The sequence below is a fragment of the Tamandua tetradactyla genome, chromosome 7 (genome assembly GCF_023851605.1).
Source record: "Tamandua tetradactyla isolate mTamTet1 chromosome 7, mTamTet1.pri, whole genome shotgun sequence".
Lineage (NCBI taxonomy): Eukaryota > Metazoa > Chordata > Mammalia > Pilosa > Myrmecophagidae > Tamandua > Tamandua tetradactyla.
Window position 1 is genome coordinate 107,243,973 of NC_135333.1, and position 18,541 is coordinate 107,262,513.

Consider the following 18,541-nt stretch of genomic DNA (forward strand, 5'->3'; position numbering starts at 1 on the left):
GAGGTAACACCAAAAAGATTAACATCGTGATCAAATAACATATATAAGACCCTGGGAATGTTCACTACCCAGTTAAGGAGTGAATTTTTTTTCCCAATTAAGGAAAATTTTCCATCTGACATAATTACCCACAGCTACATTACTCTAAAATTATAGTAGAGTTCATTTCTTGGCAATTCTGTATTGGTAAAGAGGTGGGCAAAATGTACGTAGGAAACTTCTGAACTGTCTACCACTACTCTGTCTGAGGCTGGAATTCCTAAATATATTTTGCTTTAATGCCTAATAGAAAAGGCCCTCAAGGAAATTAGTTAGAAACCGTTCTAGCTAAGAAATCTATGATGCTAGTGTTTTTAAAATGTGCTTTATGGACACTTAATTATGGGTGATGCTTCTCAAAGATGGAGTCCGTGGTCAAATTAGAGATACACAAGCATCTTTACTCAGCATGTTAAAGTCTGTGAGTTTAAAGTAAAGAAATTAACTTAACTTGGTTTTACCAACATTTCCCAAATGTATTAGCTACAGAACTTTTTTTTTTTTTCAAACACCACTAACTCTCACTGAACAGGATTTTACTGAAAAACTACAGTGGAATGTTTAGAACTCACATCCTGGTGATTTTCACTACTTGAAATTATACTGTGGTGGCATTACTTGCGTATTCTCTCCACGAGCTCCATCTACACAGCGCATCCATTGGTGTATATTTTACATTATAACTTTTGCCTCCCTGAGCATTCTCATAACTATGCAATCTTTCATAATGAACCCTAGAAAAATGAGGGCTTCCTTTACCCCTCTGTGCTGTGTTAGGCAATGAGAATATTTCATGAATAGAACAGACATGGTTCCTGCCCAGACACAGAGCTTATATTTTAGTGGGGGAAATAGACCATATGTTAAGCAACTCATAGATGAATAATTGAAGTTCACCTCAGTCTCGTATGTGTTTTAGTTAGCATGAGTTGGCCCTTGCCTCCTCTTACCTCCTGAATGCTTGTAAGAGATAGTGGTATACTGGCAAACAACTGGCTTGGTTGGATCGGGGTGGAGGGGTCTGGGACTGATTTACAGCGTTTGCAGATTTCATGTTACTATAGGTGATGCCAGGTGACTTCCTGAAAATTTAACCATCTGCTCTGGAGAGCCAGTACCAGCCGCCTTCAGCATACCACCAGTTGATTTCAGGCCTTCAAGGCAAATTAGCCAGCATTCTTCTAGTCACAGACTTTTGTATTTCACAGGCTAAGAAAAAGAATTTTCTCTTAGGAAAAACACTAACTTCACAACATCTTCATTTTTTGTTTCCCTTCCTACCTTCCTTCTTTTTCTTCCTTTCTTTCTCTTTCCTGCCTTTCCTTCTCTCTCGATTTCTTTCTTTGCCAAATAAGGACAGTGAAGCAAACCATGACTTACAATCACCATTTCATATGAGAAAGGATTTGTTAATAACAAAAAAAGTGGGAAGGACATAATTTCAGAATAAAGACAGTCCTTTAAGTTTACTGAATCTGGTTCTATAAAAATTTCAATATCTTGCCTTCAAAAACTTTTTCTTAATTTTGCTATGAACTAGGAAAAATAAGGTGTATTCATCAGAATGCTTTTGGTGACAGAAAACCCGGCAGGAACTTAAACAACTTGGAGTTGTTTTTCTCACATATCAGGAGGTCCGATGGTTAGTGGTTACCAGCAGTAGTTCAACTGCTCAGTGATGCTGTAAAACAACTGCCCTTTACCCAGCTTTCCTCTCCACTGTCTTTACCTGTAGACTTTCTTCCTCATGCCTTCGACTCGTAGTCACAAGATGACAGGGAAAAGGCAAAGAGCAAAAGGCCTTTTCCTCTGAAGCCTTGTCTTTACTTGGGCTTCCCTGGATACCCCATTGGCCAGAACTGGGTCAAATGCCCAAACTCAGACCAATGAGTGGCCACGGGGAAGGAGATTTCCATGACTGCTGTAGGCATGTTCTGATTCATTTCTTGGGCCTGGGTAGAGGCTGCTCTCCCTGAGAGCAAGGGGTCTCTCCCTACCATCAGAACATTAAAGGGGGAGATGGTTCTTGGGGAGTCAACAGGCAGTGACTGTCATACTTGACCACATGTAAGAAATGCCCTCCTGTTTACCAGCTTGCCAGTATAAACCACTTCCAAATTCATCTCAAAACAGTTCTTTACATTCTCCAGAAATGCTTAGTAATTTAGGTACAGGATCTGAAAAGGTAGATGGATCCAGCGTAAGAATGATAAGAAATGAGCTTGGTGGAAGGGAAAGAAGTTAGGGATGCTGGGGGTATCTGAGAAGTTGTGTTCACAGGGAGAGGCTATGGATTCTCATTTGAAGCCATGAAGGGGGCAGGGGGATGATAAATGTAGAGAAAATGAAATATAAAGAAACTAGAAACTTCAGAGGAGAAGAGGCAGGTGGCATGATATGGTACTGATGAAAATCCCCCATTCCCACCCCAGGGAATCATTAGCCCTGTTTCAAAAAAAAAAAAAATTAGAGAACTGAAGGAGAGGAAGAGAGAGAAAACAGGCTGTTTTACGTACACAGCAACATATAGTGAGAAATGTGTTTTGAATCTTCAATCCATGACAGGTTTACACAGTTAAACCCAGTGCTAAATAATAAATGTATCAATGTTTTTAAAATATATATTTTTCACAGCTAAGGTGGGTTCTAGAAGTGCTAATGAATTCAGCACTGAGGGCCAGAGGCATTGCTAGTGCATCTGCCTGAGCATTCTACCTCCCAGGCAACTCCAAACCCTGCACCTAGGCTTCTTCTTAAACATTAGATTGGCTTCATTGCAGGCATCTGGGAACTACAGCCTCATCCTACAGGGGATAAGGCTTGTGCTCTGCACAACAGGACTGTGGTTTGAGATGTTAGAGGAAAGTTATGCTCTCACTAGGGCCTCACTCGGTGCACTTCCTCCTCTTCTTCCTGGACCTACCCTTTATTCTGCCTGCTCCAAGCACAGGGTTTCAATTGGCCAGTGGATCTACCTGCATCTTCCTGAATGTACCGAGCTCTTCAACCCATGCTGCCTTTACTCCCACTGCTTGCTCTACCTGGGAGCACCCCCTCCTCCTTGATGTCCCCAATTTCTGAGACATACATATGTTGTGGCACCACAGCATTTTGATATATTTACTATCTTCTCTTACTGAAGTCTTTGGAAGCAGTGGCCATGCCTTAGTTGTTTTTTTTGTTTTGTTTTTTTTTTGTATTCTCAGCATTTAACACAGTTAGGGTCTGTTAAATAATAGATGAACAAATAAATTATTAAAGGCTAATTCCAAGTGGAACAGGTCATACCATAAACTCAACTAGAACTCATAAGGGTCACCACCAATCCCTCTGCATGTCCTCAGGGATAAGAATCCAGGATATGTTGGTCACAGGTCTTCCTGGCCTATGGAAAAGTATGGGATATACTGTGAGTCATAAGGCAAATATACTTGGACCAATTTGATGTATCTCTATGAAATTCTATGTGTAGGTGTTATCATCTATTTCTAACGTGCAAATTTTGCTCTCCTTGGAAACTGGAAGGAACTTGGCCATTTCTTAAGTAACTTCAGAGCCAAACTGTTTCTCGGAGTTAAGGATTTCCTTCTCTGAATGTCTACTAGATCTTTCAGCAGTTAGAAATGAGAGGGGCAGAACCTTGTAGATAAGAACATAGTATCAAAGCTCTTCATCATCCAAAGTGAAATTTGAAATGCAAGCTGTACCCATTCAGCCCTACCGCGGTGCTGCTGGAGTAGGCGTGGAGCATAGAGGAAGAAGGGAGTTTGGATGAAAGTGAAAAGAAATCCAGAGGACTGTTGGAAGCATAATCATTTTACTCATTCTCCCTAAAAACAGATTTGTTGCTGGTAAAATGGACTTTTTCCAGCCCTGGTTATACAACTGCTGGATTTAGGTGCCAGATTCATATTTATCCTTAATGCAAAATGCCTCTGCTTGCATTTTGCCTCATTTTCATTTCTGCCACTTATTAGGTCACTGTGAACTTTCTCTCCATGGTTACTCACAATACCAGAAAGACGTGGAGAGGACCTCCACCCTTCTCTGGACCTTGTACCGTTCACGATTTCCTTCATTTTGCTGTTCTTTTTATATTTTGATTGCATTTATCTTCTTTTTTTTTCCTTCTCCTTTATACTTCATTTCATTGGTTTCAAAATCCTGAGCCTAGAAGTGACTTTGAGAGGTTACCTAAGCAGAATATCTTGCAATGTGTTTTCGGACCTGCAGAGACAGGGCTCCCATTACTATATGGGGAGCTTTTGGGTGAAAGACACCCCCCCCTCCTCTGGGTAGATGCAACCCCATAACAGGCTTCGTGAACAGAGTAGAGACTGCTTTCAGTGCCTCCTCTACTATGCTCTTTTGTGCCATGAACAAGCTACCCAATCAGCTAATAACCACCCATAATCTTTCTTAAATAAATCATTGTAGTGATTGCTGTTTTCACGTGAAAATCTTCTTCAAAGTCCACTTAGTGGATGAGTGACCTTGGACACATTTATTTCCTCATTTTCCAGTAGTTTTGGTCCTTAAATATTAGATTGCATAGTGACTTTTGGTTGCCAGTAACATCAGATCCAAGACACCATAGACTTATTTGCAGGGCCATATCTCTTTTTTGCTGGTGCATCACCATCCATGTTCTGTCTTCAATTCAGCAAACAATCAACAAGCATGGACTTTGTGCCAAACTCTTGAATCTCATCTTTCGTTCCTCTTCTGCTTGGCATTTCACTTCAACTAACCCTATGACAGAATGCGTGTCCTTGAAACTTCCCAACAGACGGCTCCCATGATGTTTGGCAAGTCCTCGGTGTAACTTTCTGCTGTTCCAGGACTGGGAGCCACAGAAGAGATGCCTCTTGCCTCTTCAGTCAGTTTCACCAGCTCCACCCAGGCACCTTTCTTTGCAGTTCTAACCCTCCTCCCACAACCCACTTCAACATAGTGTGCTCAAAAACCTGTTTGTTGTGCACTATTTTAACACCATTTGAGGGAACCTCTAGGTATAAACCACACAGAAAAACAATGATAATACTTTTATTTATATCATATTTTGTTTTTTCAGAAAATACTTTCACATGCATAAGTTCATGTAACCCCAAGTTAGAATTACATCCCCAAAGCAAAAATGTATGAACTCAGACTCGTGAAATTCAACTGTCTTTCAAGCTGCCTATTCCATCTTATTCTTTTCCATGGTTGCTAGCTGGTTCATAAAAGGCAAAGCAAATTATATACAGCCACCCATGTCCTGGGTCTGGGATACAAGTGAGTTGTTCACATAGACTCTTTATCCTGTTCAAACAACAACAATCATATTAGCTATTTATTACTTCCTATGTGACAGGCATGGTGTTCAGTGCTTTACATGTATTATTTCATCGTCACAACAAACATAAGGTTGTTACTACTATTATTATGTCAATTTACAAATGAGGAAATTGAGGTGGAATTTAAGCAGGAATTTAAGCATCTTTTATCAAGATAACCCAGCTGACTCCAGAGCCCTGAGTTATCTGTTTTCAGAATTTCTTCACTCCCTTTCCTTCTAACAGCTTTATAACTCCTTGAATTTAATTAAATTCATCCTCAGAGACATACCATTTTTGCTTCGAAAACCCAAGTTTCTTCTTAATTACTTACTTCAGCACCACCATTCAGCAATCTTTCTAAGGGATCTCAGAGAACTGCCTCTGCCAATTCATCCCGAGCTTCATGCCCCCCTACCCCCGGAAAATATGAGCATATTCACAAACCAGTGTGGTCTTAGTGCTCTCGTCCTAGGCCATGTTTCCATTATGATTGGGAGAAAGAATTACTCCCTCCAATCTTGCAGCTCTCCACACAGGACTTGCAGATATTTATCATCCTGCCTGTGCCCTAAAGCAGAGGTTCTCAGTTCTGGTTGCACGATTAAGCCACATACTTTGTGGGAGATTGCATAATGTATGGATACCTGGGTTCCACCCCATAGGAGCTGAAATAGAATCTCTGGGCATGGGATCTAGGTACAATTATTTGTTTTAAACACCAGATATGATTCTAATGAGAACCATTGCCTGCATTTCTTTTTGCCAGTCCATGTCATTACCATTTTCTACAGCCAATTCAGAAATAATTTTCTCCAGTCACTGCATGGAGCACTGACAAATTTGCCAAAGAGATGATAGCTTCCTCTATGTATATCTTCCTCATTAGCTCTTGCCCAACAAAAGATTAATTTAATATTTCTTCTCTGTGTAAATATCTCCAATTCACCCTATATCACTGAATCTTAGTTTGCCAGGGATGCTTTGACAAACACCACACATTGGTTGGCTCAAGCAACAGGAATTTATTATCACATAGTTTGGGAGACTAGATGTCCAAATTCAAGGTCCTGATCAGCCATGATTTCTCCCAGAATGTGTAGTGTTCTGGACACTGGCCTGCCACAGTCTTTGGGATGCCTTGACTTGCATCTCTGCCTCCATCCCATGGGTTCCCCTGATGGCTTCTATTTCTCCTGCTCAGTCATCTGTGTCTCTGTCTAGATTTCCTCTATTTATAAGGACTTCAGCCACATGGATTAAGGCCCACGCTGATTCAATTTGGCCTCATCTAAATATGATCTTCAAAGATCCAGTTCACAAATGAGCCCACACCTTAACTCATGATAACATCTTCAAAAGTTTTATTTGCAAATGAGCTCACACCCCCGGGAATGAGGATTATGACTTGAACATGTCTTTTGTGGGGCACATGGTTCGGTCCCCGACACTATGCAATAACAATATATTGTCCTAGAATTATTCTCTCCTCATTTCACATAGATCTGGTTTACTTAACAAAATTGTAAATATCTCAAAGGTGGGTACTATGTTTGTAATCTTTGCCTCTTTCCATTGTGCTGGCAAAGAGCTTCTAAGCCACAAAAGAAAGTAAAGGTATGTTGATGACAAGTAGAACCTACTATTTTTACTTTCATTATCCTTTGATATGAAAGTCAATCAAATAGGTTGCAGAGAATAACATGTTTAGAGGGCTAGGGGGGAAAACAGAAATGTCCAGTAAACAAACATGAATTTCTTTATATTGCAGACTGATTAGCACTATAGAAGCAGGTAATCCTTTTAGATATGAGCTCATTCAAACGCTGAATCATTTCAAAACTTTTCTTTGGGAAAAATACAGTCTCCACTTCATACAAAAGATCCAACACTCTTCAACACTCTTTAATCTCTTGTAGAAAAAGTGGGATCTTTTCAGTCCAGAGCTCTGCTTTGATTCTGGGGCATAAAATTGGCAGCCTGGATCCTAGTCTTTGCTTTGCTAGGACCTTGATATGTCATTGAGTTCATCAGGGCTGAATGATTCCCAGAGTTTTCTATAGTAATGTAATAAAATTAGCTAACAGTCAAGTACCTGCTGTGTACCAGGCACTGTGGTAAGTACTTTTTATGCATTATTTCATTTAATCCTCAGAATCACACCTTGAGATGGGTACTATCTTTACCCCAATTTAGGAAGCTGAGGTTCAGAGAGATTAGGTAATTTGTTCAAGATCACAAGAGAAATGCATTTTGACAAAACCCTATTCATTCATGTAAGGTCCAGCTCAAATGCCAGTTCCTCCCTAAAGCTCTTCCTTATCCCCACATCTGCCGAGTGCATTATTCTGGGCCCCTGTAACACTTTATGCACACTGATATTTTAGCACTTTCATTGTATTGTGCTAATTGGTGTTTTGCGTGTCTCTCCCAGCAGACTGAGAACATTCAGAGATCAGGGACACCATTTATTTCACTATTCTCAGCACTCAGCCCCATGCTTGGCAATGAGTAGATACCACATTTGTGCCAAGATTGGGGCTGTGAATGCTCAAGTTCATATTTTATTGACTCCTCAAAACAACTTTGTGAAGTAGAACACATATGTTCTCAATTTTACAGATGAATTCTCTGTGAGGCTAAGTAATCAGCTAAAATTCACACAGGAAGTAAACAGTGGAGCCAGGGTTTTAATCCAGATGCCACGCTGTCCCCACCCTACTCTGGCATCACACTTACTCAGTCACCCAAGCCACTGCACAAATCAGGGAACTATTTTCTACATTGTTCCCCTCCTCACGACCCCTTCCCCACCTCCCGTAATTGTTCAGCCCAACTCCTCCTTCTCAACAGTTTTCCCTAACCCCTCTATGAGCACCTAACTCAGAATAGCACTTTCATGCTAACTAGTACAGCTGGGGTGGAGGATCTGGAATTCTGGCTGACCCCCAAAACAAAAAAGATTGAAAGTTAGATAGATGACTTTTGCGAATCTCAAGCATTTCTTATAATCTGCTTTAGAGATAAAGGTATGCTTCCCCATGCTCAGTCCTGAGGCCCTGAAATCATGGGTCTCTAGATAGTTAAACTTGTATTTTAACCCTGTGATGTAAGTTTCAGTGTGAGGGTCAATACACTGTTCTCATCCATCCTATAAATCATATGGGATAACTTGACAGTCTTGAAGATTCTGGTCTCTAGTCTGCTGTTCACCTCTTTTAAGATGACATTTTACTGGCTTATTTCAGAACATCTGCCATTTCCACCACAATTCTGGTAACTGCACTTCTTTTCGGCAGTGTTTTTGGTTTGTCTGTTTTAACTTCCTTCCTCAGTCTCTACAGGACTGGGATCATGTCTTACTCTTGCCCTCATGAGAGGGGTGTGTGGCGGGGGGAAGCCTTCTCCTTGAACTCTGCCATCTGCTAACTGGCTCTCACTAAAGTTCCTGGTTTACTAGTTACCTGCCTTGACTTTACAGAACTGTCATATGCATATGCTCTGGATGCATTTTATTGTGGCAGCTTTTTCCAGGAATCGAACCCAGGTCTCCCGCATGGCAGCTAAGAATTCTACCACTAAACCACCGGCGCATCCTGAGTTGGGTGTGTTTTTGCTGTTGTCTGCCACCTGTGAGATACTTGGTCATGTTGTGTTAAGACCGCCATGCAATACAGGCTGCCCTTTGCTGCCAGCATCCTTCAGAGAACTTTCCTCCATACGCCTGAAACAGACCTGTCCCCATGCTGCCTGCCACATCTCAAAATGGAATTGGGTCTGTCTACAAGTACTGGAACCCGTTTAACCCATAAATATTCCTTTGATGTCTACCTACTGCAAACACTAGAGAAACTTCTTCAGAGCAAAGGAATTCAATAATTTTTGGCAGATTATTTAGGTGGTTTCAATAATGAAGCTTCTCAGAATATTAAGGTCTTCTGTTCTGGGAACCGTGGAACAAAGTACTCAATTTAATATTCTCAGATGACCTGCCAAGAAGAAAGGTCATACTGGTAGGAGTTCCATGTGCTCTTTAAAGAACAGCTTTTCCTTACATGAGAACAGCAATAATGTATGGCCAAGGTATTAATGAGGCAGGGAAAGGTGGAATGTGGAAAAATTAGATAGTAAATGGAATTGTGATTAAAAATTATTTAAAAAAAAAAACAGTGGCCATTATCTTTTTCTGTAATTTCATTTAAAGTTACTGCCTTCATTTGGAATAATGTGAATTATTTAATAGTATGATATACTTCTTAAATGAAGAAATGTATCTTGCATTAGAGAGAAAGAAACCTGTCTCCTGCTATTCGCAGTTTAGTAATATTTTTAAGTTAGAGCTATGTTTCAAAGGAGAAAATGAGGATCATGTGAAAATAAAATAATTTCTCTTCATATTCATTATATATACAATTCAATTCCATCTGATAATTGGCGGCTGTGAGGCTCTCCCCTTCCCTTCTGCCTTCCCCCTACCCCATTTGCTTTGTAAATTCATTTAGAGGCAGCAACTCTCAAAAAAACAGCCTGAGGGGAAGGAGGATGAGGGGTTGGTATTACAATATAGAAGGTGCAGTCCCAGTAAGATGCTATGCTGAGTGAGATCCAAAAGCAAGAAGATCCCCCACTGCCCCCCATCAGCAGAAATAAGATATTAATCTGAATTAATATCTCAGATCAGGCAGATCAGGAAGTTGAGAGAAAATCATATCTAAGTTCAATAGAAATGTCTGTCCCTACTTTCTCCAATTTCTCACCTTCCATTCACTTTTCTGGATAGTTAAATACTTACTGTTGACTTTATTATGCCCATGGAAATAGTATTCACAACTTCATGTTGTAGTACACTATGATTATGGTTTTTGGTTTAATTGTTTGCTTTTTTTTTCCCCTGAAGCTAATAATTGCCTTTTTAAAGAATTTCCTAGTTATCATTATCTCTATTGCTAAATCTTCCCAACCCTTCCAATATGCCATCAATACAGTTTTCCACAGTCATACCAGATAATATATGATTTCCAACTCCAAAATAAATGAGTTACTTTCAATTTGCTAGGAGTATTTCATTTAGCTCTATGTTAAGAAATTTTAAAAACTCTTGATATTTTCATACTAAAGTGTTTATAAATGTAATTTCTATAAAAATATGTAAATCATAAAAGAAAAATATGTTGGTAGATAATTCAGTCTTCAAGTGGGAGAGTCTTTCTAGGAGGCAGTATACCTTAGGGGGTAAGTCTCTGGCATTAGAGTACCCAGCTTCAAATCCTGGCTCTTGGCCTATTTGTACCTCAGTTTTTGATCATTAAAATAGATAATAGTGGGGGGACCACAGTGGCTCAGCAGGCAGAGTTCTTGCTTGCAGTGGCTGACATGCAAAAAAAAAAAAGATAATAGTGCCTACCACAAGGATCACTGAGGTTTAATTAAGATAATATATGTAAATCACTGAATGTAGTGCCTGACGCAATGGAATTGCTCAGTAAATGTTAGGTATTATTTAACATGTTATCAAAGGAAGAAACCATTAAAAAAGTAAACTGGAAAAACTATCTAAAACTAGTTAGGTCAGAGTTGTTAAGGAATCTGCACAGGACAGCAAGTCAAAGTTTAACAGATTTATTGAGGGAAGAAAGCAGGGAGAAAGCAGGTGGGAGAAAGCAGGTAGAAGCCAGCAAAACCTGCCAATGAGAAGAAAGGAAATGGCTCCAGCTGTCTTTCTGTGTTTTAAAGAAAAAAAACACTCCAGGAAGGAAGAGTTATCCAACATAATAGGCCTTGACTGCATGCCTGCTATCATATCTAGCCTTGCTTCATGCACCTTCTGGTGGGTGTGGTGCAAGGCATGCCTGGTAATCGTTCATCTTGTTGCCACATTTGGTCTGCCAAAAGAAGCTGAGAGACCCCTAAATCAAAAGGTCCCTTTTATATGTAAAGTTCTTTTTTCTGAGACCTGACAGAGCTTATGTATGAAAAATATAAACAGAATGGAAAGGAAAATAATAACCTGGAGAAAAAATATTTGCAGCATGTATGACAGACCAGAAGTCTAAAATATTTAATATGTAATAAGGATTAGATAAAATAGAAAAATAGGCAAAGTACATTAATGAAATAGCCATTTCATTAATGGCTATATGAAAACTTATATTTCCTCTCATAATAAAGCTTGCATATTAAAATATAATGACATACAATGGAATAGTATGCAGCTGTAAGACAGAATAAAGTTATGAAGTGTGTAACAACATGGATGGACCTTAAGGACATTATGCTGAGTGAGATTAACCAAAAACAAAAGGACAAATACTGTATGGTCTCACTGATATAAACTAACATTAATGAATGAATTTGGAGAATTTCAGTTAAGAACAGCAGTCATCAGGAGATAGAAGTAGGATAGATATTGAGTAACTGGAATGGAAGGGATACAGATTGTGCAACAGGACTGATTGTAAAAATTCAGAAATGGATAGCACAACACTACCTAATTGTAATACAATAATGTTAGAACACTGAATGAAGCTGAATGTGAGAACAATAGAGGGAGGAGGCCTTGGGGCACAAATGAAATCAGAAGGAAAGATTTACAATAAAGACTAAAATGGTGTGATCTAGGAATGCCTAGAGTGTATAGTGATAGTGACTAAATGTCACAAATTTAAAAATGTTTTGCATGAGGAAGAACAAAGGAATGTCAGTAATGCAGGGTGTTGAAAATAGGTGGTAATTAATATTTAAAAACTTATGTGTGAGACTAAAGCAAAAAATATTTGGTACAAAATTTTTAAAAAAACTAAATATTTTTTAAAAAAACACGTGACGTTAAAGAAAACAGACACAAAGCTTTACATATCGTATAATTCCAATGTACAAAATGTAAATATAAGTAAATCTATAGAGGAAGAACTAGATTAGTGGTTATGTAGGGCTGGGAAAGTACAGAGGGATTGAGAGGTGACTACTAAGGGGTATAGGGGTTTTTCTTTTTGGAGTAATGAAAATGTTCTAGAATTGTAGTGATGAATGTACAACTCTGATTATACTAAAAGTCATACATTTTGGGTAGAATGTATGGTATGTGAATATATCTCAAGAAACCTGCTTTAAAAAAGAATATGTATACATAAACAAGTAACAAATTGTCCTCATAAACTTGACATTTCCAGGCATGAACCAGAACTAAATCTGAGAAAGTATGTAGCTAACATCATATGAATCCAATAAGAATGTCAAGATAATACAATCTGTGTGTGAAGATTTCTCAATAAAACTACTTAAAAATATATATATATATTTTATACAATATAATATTGTATGTTGTATATATATGATATACAATGTAGTATATATACAATATTGTATATATGACATGGGTGGGCCACAGTGGCTCAGCAGGCAGAGTTCTCACCTGCTGTGCTAGAGACCCGGGTTCGATTCTTGGTGCCTGCCCATGCAAAAAAAAAAAAAAATATATATATATATATATATATAAAATATGCCATGTTTTACCTATGATATTTCAAAATTATTTTTAGTTTGCAATATACACTGTTGGTGAGAATGTAATCTATTTTCCACTCAAGACTAGACATGTGTTTATATATGCAGCTAACAAGTAGAGTTCTCCCATTGAATGACTTTGATAAATTAATATATATAATGTATACAGACATACACACAAGTACACATACATATACATAAACATATATACATATACATAAACACACATACATATATAACTCCTTAAAGACCTCCATTTACCTCTCAGTACTTTTTAAAAACAGTACATATCCACTCCTGTGCTTTCAGAACCTAGGGCAGTGCCTAGTCCATAGAAGGTATTCAAATAATACATCATAAGTATTTTCATGCTCAATTCTCCAACTGAGCTCCTTCCTGGTCGCTGACCCTCCAGCAAGATTACTAACCACTTCCCAGAATCAACCTAGATCCTGACCTAAGGCATCTTTCCCTCTGTTCTTTCAAGGCTGCCCTTGATGGGGCTGCAATGTCATAATACTACAGTTGGGGGTATCATGCATGTGAAGCCGATGAAGCCAAGCTCTGGGAATTTGCCCTTGAGACATAAGCATAAGCTGAGGGAGTAGTCATGGTGGAAGCATGTGCTATTGTTTAATCAGCTTGGTGTAACGCTGGAGTCCCGTATATTCCACCTTCACCTGAGGCTGGTGTGATGGAGATAATGCTCAACATAATATAACCAGGTGGTTTAAATAGTAACTGGTTACTGGTAGCTCAAGCTGCATGGTCACCTTGTGGCTCAGACATGGTCTGATGTTTAATCTCTGCCAATCCTATTTTTATTCTCAGAAAGGAGAACAGAAACTTGTCAAAGAACGAATGAATAACTTGCACCGTTATTTTCCTATGGTGCATGCCTTAAGCGTCATATAGCATCTCATTGCCACTGAGCAGGTCATTAGGTTGTCTGGGTCATAATCCCACCCTTGACTAGGGGAGAAGAACAGTGTGATGGCAGTCCACCAAGGCTGCACGCAGTGGCAAGTGATAACTTTCCAAAGGAAACTAAGGATGCTATTTCTAGAGAAAGGGAACTACCATAAATGGACAAAAACAATAAATGTCCACTACAATGACACTTATTACAATCTGAAATTACCTTATTTGTTATGTATTACATGTAAATTTTTGAAGATCAAGACCAAGGACTTGGTCTCGAATTGACTTTGATATATTTGATATATTCATCAATCAACACTTTCAGTTCATCATCTAACTATAAACACCCTGAAATGTGCTTTCATCTAGCTTGTACATATTTCTCCATCCAATTTTAAGGCTATAATGACAGGTTTTGTTAAATGCCTTGCTGATTGATATCAATAAGTTATATGTCTACAACATTTCACTGCTATACCAAACCAATGATGCTATTTCCAACCCAAGTCAGCTCATTAAAGAGTAAGTGGAAAAAAAATAATGAGAATTAAGCAGTTAAAGACCCAAATTGTATATGGATTAATAGGCACAGTTCATTTAAATTATATTTCCCCAGTGCAGTAAAAAACAGAGATTTGTTTGGAGTCATATGGAAGTGTCCTTTAACTTCTAGAGAGTAGGGTTACTGATACTGCCCTAAAATAAAGAAGCAAATGATTTTAGGTTCATTTTTGAGGATGAAAATGTGTAAGCATGAGCACGGAACTAAAAATAGGTCATTAAGATCTGCCCGATTGTGAAGAACTATTAAAGGCCATTCACATCAACTAAATTATCAGTATATTGGTGTTAAAAAATATATCCAATTATTTAAATTCATAGTATACACAGCAAATAACATAAAAATGAAACCTAGATGGTGCTGATGAGGTATTCAGGTTTTGAGAAGCTATTTTTGATGAGCTGCGAAGACCAAGAAATGAGAATTAAGAGCTCTCTGTGTTTAACAGAAGTATTAAAATGTACCTTCCATGAATAGAGAGTTGCTACTCACTAATGCTATCTCTCGTTCCTCCCTTTCACCACCTTCCATTCCTGGATTGGTAAGACTATGGGAAACTGGTGCCAAGATTTTCCCATCATGAAATGATGCCACGCTGCAGAAGTGCACGAGCTTCCTGGCTATGCCAGACGGGATGTTGCCTGGGAAACCGTCAGTGGCTCTTTCTACTACTAGAAGAGAAAGTATCTTTGCACTTTAAGTGAGAATGATTTCAAAATTCTCTATCTTTTGTCCTTTTGCAGCTTCTGCCCTCCTCATTGCTTCCCTGGCTTCTATCCACTGCCATAATTTGATCTGATTCTGTATAGTCCCTGAATCCCAGATGTTTGCCTGTATTTGACCCCCTCACTGTCTAGACAGAAGAAAACAAAACAACAATAATGACTACAAAACTGTAAAGCTATTTGGTTTTACTTATGCAGGGTTTTGTTTTGGTTTTGATATAAACTGATGTCTAAAACTCTGCATTTATCTCATAAAATCTATATTTACAGCTTTTACTCTTTGAAAACTTAGACTTATCTGGCAATACTGAGTCATAGTCCCTCATGAAGCCATCAGCTAGAGCAGAGTAGCCACCACTCACTTAAATGGCACATGTTCTCCAGTTTACCACAATCCTCACTAATCCCTATCGCCCACAACACTGAGAACAACTATTACTTGTCATTTACCATCAAACTTTCACTTCTTTTTTTTTTTATGGACTGTTATTTCTCTCCACGTATTTATTACAAGTGAGAAAGCAAGGAATATAAAGAGAGGTTTAGTAATTTCAAGGAGAAATATAATAGTACAGTTCTTGGAGGAAGTGAAGACTCTGCTCACATGGTTAATACAAAGAGTAGACCCTGCCCACTTTACTCATTTGTATCTCATATCTGGTCCCTACAGCCATTTGAGTTTGCAACTCCTGGTCTTGTTCTCAGATGTCTTGGTGCTTTTGGAGTGTGCATTATGTTCTGGCTTTGCTTCCGGACCTAGTTTACTGTTAGTTTCTTTAATTCACCTGCCTCCAGACCAGGTGTGGCAGGTCATATATCTAAAATTACAGGTTCTTCGTGGTTCTAATTATTCCTCCTTATTTACCTGCCTCATTGTCTGCAAATCAGCTGATTTCGACACATGGTCCATAACATTTCCTTCTCATTTAGGAATGAATGCAATATTTTCAGTGATTTTTAGAATAGTTACTTAAAAATTTTGGATATTCCAGTTCAGTTACTTCCCTAATCATTTACTTTTCCTTGTAAGTGAGGTTATATGTAGATTATGCTATAATTTAGCCTATAGTTTTTTGTCTGTTTAGTGAAAAGGAAGGAAAGAAAGAAAAGACAGGGGGAAGAAAGGAAGGGAGGGAGAAAGGGAGGAGGAAAAAGAAAAGGGACAGAGCAGTCAACAAGTGTTAACCATGACACTGTCAGTAGCTGGCCTCAGGCCTGGGTGTTTTACTCGGCCTCCTCCTTGCCTGGTAGTTCCTTCAGCCTACTGGGGCCTGATGTTGGGGACATGGCGAAGGTTTGCCTCCATTTTCTACAGTCCCTTTTCATTCGAATTATTATTTTTACAATTCTAGGATGTTTTAGGCCCTTGATTGTTGGAAAGTGACAAAAGAGATGTGTTGCCCTGGGGGTGCTCTTTTTCTGCCTTCCACTCTGCACCCAAAAAGTCCAGCAACCTTGAAAAAAGATAAATGGTGACTAAGGAGGAAATTAGCATACAGGGGGTGATTATGATTACTGAAGCATTGTACAGATATTCCTTTTTACTTTCTGGTGTATTAGAGTAGACAGAGGGAAATACCTGAAATCGCTGAACTGTAATCCAGGTACCTTGATCTGATAATGAATGTATAACTTTCATCTTTGTGACCTTGTGATTGTTAAAACCTGGTAGTCACTCTCACTGTACTCCTTTTATGTTTTCTTTTCTTTCCTTTAGAAACTTGTATTCACAGGGGCAACCCCCTGATGCTAATGGAGGAACTGGAATGAGCTCCCAACTAACCTTTGACTTGGTTCTAGCTCAGTTCCACTCCTTTAACATTTGTGAATTGTTTCTGTGGGTCCTTGCTATTGAGATGGTAATAATCCCATCTCCCTTCTTTTCTGCTTATACTTGCTACTGAAATGGTAATCACTCTACACCCCTTGTTTGAATCCATAAAAACCTTGAATCCTTAGACTGAGGGAGACAGATTATCAGGGCAATAGGCCCTTTGGTCTCCTGCTTCCTACCAAGCAATAAACTCTTTCTCTCTTTGAAACCCAGTGTCTCAGGAACTGGTCATTTGAGCACACTAGGGCAGAGAACCCACTGCTTTTGTTGGGTATTGACTACAGGACTTCACCAGCATCTGCTCCCCCCACCCCCGTAAGCAGCTGGAGTCTGAACGGCCAGGGACTCGGATAGACTCATCCATAAGAACTGGAGCTGGAGCCCCCTTCCTTGGCTTTGGGGTCAAATGTTCCACTCCTCAGGCTGGAGGGGACTTTGAATGGGACTTGAGCAAAAAAAAAAAAAAAAAAAAAAAAAACCGCAGATATTACCAAAATCTTATTAGCAGTGTTGTGAGGCGCCCCCAAAGAGAGACCACACAATTTAAAACTGCAAGCCAATTTGGAGTCTTTATTAGCCGGCCGGCGACTGCCTCAGAAACCCCCAAGAAGGAAGATTCAGAGAGCAGTCCCCAGAGGTTCTCAAGGTGGGTTTATAAAGGCCAAGCTTACCCACAGAAGCAGAAAAGGGGCGTTAGCTTCTTAAAACCACATCCTGGTTTGCAGCTGTAAGCAAGCTTATCCACAGAAGCAGAAAAACGCTGTTAGCTCTTGCCAAAACACATCCCATTCTTTTACTTTCTTAACAATTATCGTTTAGTAAGTTGGATCGATTTCAGCTTGTTTGGGGACTTTCCGCCCTCAGTCTTTGGGGACTTTCCACCCTAGGTCTTGTGATGCGGGCGCCTCTGCCTCGCTCGGGCCTGATTTATTGCTCAAAACCCTTCACAGCAGAAGAGCCTGTAAAACAAAGTTACCCCGGAGTTTCTAGGGGCCTTCAGGGAGAGTCTTTTCAGGATCTAGGGTCAAAGCACCAAGAAAGCAAAGGGGCTTTCACCTGAAGGTGACAGACTAGGGCTAAATCAGTTTAAGCCTTTGTCCCAGATATGTAAACCAAATTGTTAGGATGATATCAATGTGGGTTTGAATAGCAAGCTGGATTGGCTGAGATGAAATGAGGTAGGGGAAGGGGTGGGGGTGGGGGGGTACAAATAAGGGCTAAAGCTACACCTAAATAGCCCCATAAAAGAAGTCCAGACCCAACTCCCTGAGCAGTCTGGGGCTCAGGGGCTTGCTGTCCAGATGGCTGCACCTGCTGCCCCCCACCCAGGCCAGGCCTGACGGAAATGCTGTCTCTCTCCTGATAGGACAAGGATGACCGAGCAGCTCTACAGGTAGCCAAGAAGGCCTCCCAGCTGCCTTTCTCTCCTCTTAGCACAGTGACTGCGTGGCATAGCCACTGACCTCCCTCCCTCCCTTCTTTCTTCCTCCTCCAGATCAAGCCGTGAAGGGATGCAGCAATCAGGAAATCTTCCTCGCATAAAAGTGTAAGTGTGCATTCTCCACCATTAGATAGAGTCACACGTGAGAGACCATGCATCAGGCTAGTGAACTGGGTCCTGGCTGCTGGCCATCAATGA

The 18,541-nt window shown here is 39.7% G+C and overlaps 1 protein-coding gene across 3 annotated transcripts in view; it reads left to right on the forward strand.

The window, feature by feature from the left end:
• The window catches only part of PCED1B (PC-esterase domain containing 1B), a 141,125-nt gene that overhangs the window by 100,344 nt on the left and 22,240 nt on the right, over positions 1–18,541 (forward strand). For all 3 annotated transcript variants that reach the window (XR_013179670.1, XR_013179671.1, XM_077170667.1), the window contains exon 3: positions 18,398–18,448. The gene's annotated coding sequence lies outside the window, so the exon portion shown is untranslated. The remainder of the gene's footprint in view (positions 1–18,397; positions 18,449–18,541) is intronic.